At 42.5% G+C, this 6,694-nt stretch overlaps 1 pseudogene; it reads right to left on the minus strand.

Annotated features, from left to right (window-relative positions):
• Nucleotides 1–1,208: 1,208 nt before the first annotated feature.
• On the minus strand, nucleotides 1,209–1,268 carry LOC124546276 (annotated as a pseudogene).
• Between the last annotated feature and the right edge of the window lie 5,426 nt (nucleotides 1,269–6,694).

The raw sequence follows: 6,694 nt of genomic DNA on the forward strand, positions 1-6,694 counted from the left end.
TATTGTGCTGCTAGCGAGTTTCCACCATGACTCCAATTGCTGTGCTAGAAAATGTCCGCACCTGAACTGGAGAAGCAGCGAAAGCGAAACATCGAAGATCTCTTCCTGTTTAACTTTGTAAACTAGAAAAGTCCCTTTTTGCGAGTTTTGGTCTGTGTAATGGATACTCGGAAACTTTCCAGCCAAACTTTTCCAATAATTACTTATGCAGTTCGTGAAATGTGGATGGATGTTCCCAAACAGCAGACATTTTCCTGATAACAACATTCTCACACTTGTTTCAAATAGCCAACCAGATAATATGCCATATTTCAAAGACATGAGTGCGTGTATTAATATCTCTTCTCACCAATTTATCTTTGATTTTTTTTTTGGTATGATTTTCATTTATGACGACGCAGTTGCGCACAATGCTCCGTTTGAATAAGTTACGTCCAGAGATTTTAACCAGGCTGTGATAGCTATCCCTGCAAGGCGCCTACGTTCGTCTGCCATGCGAAATTGTGAATCTGAAAAAAATAGAAACTCGACATCTTGTAGTAAGTAAATTTCTGTAGCTGCGCTATTAAAAAATAAAAACATCTGACTTATAAGTATTGTTATTCAAAAGAGTTAATTAAGGTTAATCAACCTCAAAACATGTAAGAGGTTTCAGCTCCACTTTCCAGAGGCAGGCAGCATAACTTCCCGATAGCAAGAAGTAACAACTAAGTTTTTTAGACTTTAATGTCAATGGACAGCTTTGGGGATAAGCGGCAGTTATGACATGTGTCCAAGCACCAGTCTTCAGATATACTGTCTGGAAACATAGGGAGAATGTAATTATTGAAGTGACTCATACGTTTTATTATCGTAGCAACAAGAAAATTTCTTTTTCGTGTAATCAAAAATAGAATTCTAAAATTGAGAATGAGAAGAATCTGTGGAAAGACAGAGAGATATCGAACTTGTTGAAGATGAGGTCCCATACTCCGAGGAGCGTAAGGGACGATGCGGGAGACCCGCACCGCCGTACTACGCAAGGTCCTAGCGGAGGTGGTTTGCCATTGCCTTCCTCCGACCGTAATAAGGATGATCGATGATGATGAAGACGACTCAACAACACCCAGTCATCTCGAGGCAGGGAAAATCCCTGACCCCGCCGGGAATCGAACCCCGGACCCCATGCGCGGGAAGCGAGAACGCTACGGCAAGACCACGAGCTACGGAAAAATGTGGAACGCTTCACGATTTTGCGTGTCATCCTTACGCAGGGGCCATGCTAACTTACCAGATCAAAAATGAGACGAAAATTGGACCAAATAGCGTTAGCGAAAAAGCACGCAAGCTGACAACTTTAATTTGAAGTGGTTTCTGTATCCGTAAATTTGCAGAGTATTTAGTGTTTAACATTTTAGATTCTTTTAAGCTCGAGTAGTAGCTCTTTCGTAATGACCATTAAATTAAATATAGTGTAGAGCATTGTTGCATATGGAAGCAAAGCTTCAAAAGTTGCTTTTAGTGAATGCAACTGTGAAATTTTTTGTTGTTTTTTCGGGCGCAAATATTTATATACGTTCAGTGTTAGCAGTTTCACTGTATACCAACAACAATTTTTTTGTACAAGAAGTTGACTTTGTCACTATGATAAATAAGCTACGCATCAAAATTTCTGAACTTTCTATGAATGTAGGACTGATCAGCGTTATAACTCAGGACATCAATCAAATTAATCCAGTCTCTGAGGAAGTTGGTAAAGCAATTTTGGAAGAAATAGGAAGTAAATTAGACAGGTTATATACGGAGGTCAGCAATAAGTTTAAAAAATGGAGCACCATTAAAAATCAGCAGTTACATAAAATCGCTGGTGAGAAGTTCACCTACGTGGATTGAAATCTAAGGACAGAAATGGGATAAGCCAATAGAACAAATTTTTAAACACTGTTGTGAACGAGAGGCATGTAGATGAAATATTGCCGGCAGAGATCGAAGACTTCGAAACTAATTCTGACCCTGAAGAAAAAGAAGAAGACTTCAGAAAAGTGGGAGGCGGCGGTGCAATCTACAAGCATGTAGGAAATGGATGTTAAGTGCAGAAACGCCAGCATTTCACCTGTCGCTTCATTCTCACTCTGTGAAATTCCTTTGGTTCCTGTCTGACGAATGTCAACTTCGGCAACTGTTGTTAAGGATACAATGCAATGTTGATTTTGTTTATCGTTGCCATTGCTCTGCTCTGTATCAACACCATGAGCACTGTAGCACCACTGTGCGTTACCTGTCGACTAAGCAGTTCAACGACGCTCCATAGCCTCAGACTGTGCTCACCATTGGATACCTTCAGTCCCGCACCCTGTTGCCATTAGCAGCCAATATTGTAGTTGAATGGTAAACAATACGTGGGGCATCGAATGCCGTAAACAACATTGGCGTTTTACGACTTCGCACTCTTGGGTTTTCTTGTAATTAAGATGATCAAAAGTTGCATTGTATGTCAACGTTAGAAAGTACCTAAAATAAATAACAATATAAGAGCTTTATTAATATCTAATACAAACGTGTTTACTTAAATCATATTCTATGCATAATATACATAAGTAGCACTATTAAGTATGAGCTTTTTAAAACGAAATAGTTTAAAAAGTAGCTTCTCTTATGCACAGTTAACAAACGGAAGTATCAGTGTTTCAAGTGAAATAGTTTATAAAGTTTATAGATATAATCTCTGGTAGCTTGATACACTCATATGCAAGCAAAGGAAATATCACAAACTTTCTACACACATTTTAAATATTTTCGTGGAGCATTGTGAATAATTGAGTTTATCACATACTTGTAGGCCACCATTTTTTTCAGTGTGAAGGGAAAATAATGACAGTTCTTTTTCTCTTCCCTAGCTTGGAACTTCTTTCTCTTTTGTTGGATCCCCATCTCTTTGCCATTCAACGAAACTATCTTAAATGGTTTTCTAGTCGTTATCCGGTCAGTCTTGAATTTGTAACATTATATGCATATGTCCTCTGATTACGCTGAGTTTTATTGTCGTTCTGTGTAGCGTCTTAGTACCACTGTTGGGCGCTCTGGAACTCCCAAGTCAAATAGTTCATCTCACTGTGATAAGCTGTGTCCATTTCGGTGTTATGATTTACCCCTTCCTGGACAGAGTCAAAACCACCTTGTTCATTCTCGGACGTGCTGAGAATATCATACATATTTATTTCAGGATCCCTGTCATCGTCTGAATCTGATATGTAATGTTCTTCCGGAACATAGAGATGTCTGAATTATAGTTCTAATCACTCCTGTCGAAGTGCACCGTTCTTTTGATGACAGAATGGAGGCTTATACGACCCTATTACATTGTTACTGGCAAAATTTTCGTGGTATGAGGTCGTTGTGCATGAAACTTCTGTATCCCTCCATTAGTAGCCATCAACAATTAATGACATATTTGAAAACTAGGGAGTATAGTACAAAAAACTTACTCATTTAAAGCAATATCCGTCTATTTGGTGGAGAGAAAATCTTAACTTTACAGTAATAGCCACTTATCAGACAATGTGGCTCACGTGTGTGCGAGAGTAAAATAATGCTGTCGCGAATATGAAACAATAATGTCCACGTAATACCAAGTTCAGCTCACGAATTAAGCATAGAAAAAATCTCAGGTTAGTTTGACTGTGCAGGTGTGCCAACTATACATTCAGAAGTGTTGTGCTCCCCTATGAGACGGACGTTAGGGACTGAACGTAAGTACGGTTACAATGAATGTAAATTCGAGAGTTAGCGCTTTGCACCACACAGTCGCAGTCGAGGAAGTTCGGAGTGCCCTTTCAAAATGAGTTGGCTCTGTAAGATGTCAGCCTGGAGAGTACCTTATTGATGGCGACTCAGACGAGAATAGCTGCAGATTATGCAAGTCCACAGAGTAGAAACGAGGCATTTCTGAGAGGAAGGTATGCTCAAGCACTGACAATTTGCAACTCTTTTACCAGGGAAGAAAGATCGGCAACCGATGTGGATTTTGTCAAGTCATTCTGAGACGTGTTACCAAAAATTCAGAACGGCAAACGAACGATGGTATTCGCTGGTGGATTTATGTAAGGCAGTGACACCTTGTGGGCTGCCGAAGCAGCATATCTGTCTAAAACGTTTGAGAATATCGAGTAAACTTTTCTTGGCAAATATGGGTCAAAGAGCATTCCCTCAGGGAATGAATCATGAATCTTTCAGCACCACCCCATCACCACCACTAGAAATCTTCATCAATATTTTGAGAAATACTTGGAAAAGGCCATCTTCTGGGCCCGGGAGGTTCACAGACGGATATTCTGCGAATATTAAAAAAAATTATCCATCGGAGCCGGAGAGAGAAACTGGCCATTTTCCCTGAAGATGACATGGAATCTTTTCTGTTATTTGTAGACATATTGGATTTGCTCGAAGAACACAGGACAGCTATTGAAACAACTAATGAATAAGCAACATTCAGGGATCCTTGTGATGTAAAGGATAGGCGCTATGCAATTAAAAGATATTACAGCCAGTACGCACTCTGTGAGCATTTCAACCTAAAGCGAGTGTCAAGGCAGATTAATGACGCACAGACATCCTACTGACACAATGGTGATCGGGATTTCACGGACTGCAAGTCCGGCTGAGCAGACAAAACGGTAGATATCGACCAAGCTATCAACGCAGACAATGAGAATTTCAGATCTGCAACAGACCTAGCCAGGAGTTAAATCGATGAGAACAGTGTCACTCACTGCAAAGGCTAGGAAATGTGGCGAGAATAGAAGCGTTAAACTGAAATTAGCCGATGAAAAGACGTGCTGTCCTGGCCTCTGGAACATTGCAACCATTCAACACAAGACAAGTTTGTTAAGATATCAGCACGGAGACTTATTGCAAGATGTTTTACACACCGAACTAATGGACTGTTCTACGAAAAAAGTTAAATAATCAGCAACTGAGATGAAGGTCTACAGAACAACGAACATAACAGCCGTTCAGGATACGGACGCAGAACTTTGTATTATGCAGAGTGAAACATACAAAGAAATCTATAGATATGTGTATTTAAAGTTGCATAAAATATTTTTGTCTGTCAGTAACGTATCCACTGGGCCTTCACCACCACTCCTCACCCTGCCGGGAGCTGCTGGACGCACAATTCAGTGATCAGCCGGAACATTATGACAAATTACCTACTACCGATATAAACCCGTCCAGGTGATAGCAGTGTCACATAGCGAGGAATGACTGCTACTTAGACACACCCACGTGCAGGTAGTATAAGTGAGCGTTCTGTCCGTTTGTAGAACGCTATCTATCACTGAGGAATGATTGTGTTGGCCTGGAGTGTCGGCACGAGCGTTCTGGAAACTGCACGACTTGTCGGGTGTTCTAGGAGCGCAGTGGTGAGTGTCTTCAACACGTGATGAAACCAAGGTGGAACCACGTCTAGACGTCGTGGCTAACCTTTCTTACAAACGTCAGACGTCGTAGGCTGAGCAGACTGGTAAGACAGGACAGGTGGCAATCTCCGGCGGAACTAACATCAGACTGTGATGTTGGAAACAGTACCAATGTATGTGAACACACAGAGCATCGGGACTGGACTTTGGTGCAGTGTCAGAGCGCTGCAAGGTCTGATGAATCCCGATACCGTCTTCATCATGCTGATGGGAGGGCCACTTGACACTTGTATTGCTGACTGGAGACAACCTGACGGCGGCTCAATTACGCTATGGGGAACTGGTGCATCCATAGGTCCAGTGGAGCTCCTGCAAGGCATCATGACGGCCAAGGAGTATCATACACCGGTTGCAGGCCACGTACACCTCTTCATGATGATCGTGTTTCCCTATGGCAGTGGTATTTTTTAACAAGATAATACGCCATGTCACAAGGCCAAGAGGCTGATGGAGTGATTCGAGGAACACGTAGCGAGTTCCTATTGATATGATGTCCCCCTCAAAACCCCCCATCCCCCCGCCACAGTGCCTCTCCTCCAACTTGGCAGACCTGAACCCGGTCGAGCACATCTGGAATGTGATTGAACGTGGGCTCAGATCTCATCGTCCTCCTCCCCGGAATTTACGGGATAAGGTGACTTGTATGCGCAGATGTGGTGCCAACTTCCTCTAGCGACCTACTAAGGTTTCATTGCTTCCTTGCCAAAGGTGGACATACCGTCTGTTATGTAGCCGTACTGTGTCGATAAGTCGCGGTACGTCTTCCGCATGACATCTTTGTCTCTGGCATACGCGAGCCGTTTTGATGTAAACAAGTGGCAGTGTGAGTTGGACGGCGGCGGGGGGTGGAGCAGGAAGGGTTATTCAGACAAGGCGTGTTGTGATTTGAGCCGTGCGATTTCTCTAAGAGAAGACTGTAATTCAATATTCTCGTGTCGGAGAATCAGTTTTCATCCTGGCGGTTCCGGAGGACATGAGGCGGGCGAAGTTATTCCTACTCGGAAACTCCGTGATTGCGGCACCTTAGTTAACATGGAAGTGTGGCGTCTTAGAACTATGGTGAGTTACCTTACTTCTGTTGAGTGGATTTGGGGACAGTGTAAGGTTCGCAAAATGTTCCTTTGTATTCTCTTCCAAAGTGCGACGCCGTTTGCTTAAGCGCCTTACTCGCCTTCACGGCGATTAGGAGTCAATCTTCTGCTTGCTTATGCCCCGGTCATGAACACGTTGAGCGC

Source organism: Schistocerca americana, chromosome 8 (genome assembly GCF_021461395.2).
Source record: "Schistocerca americana isolate TAMUIC-IGC-003095 chromosome 8, iqSchAmer2.1, whole genome shotgun sequence".
Taxonomy (NCBI): Eukaryota; Metazoa; Arthropoda; class Insecta; order Orthoptera; family Acrididae; genus Schistocerca; species Schistocerca americana.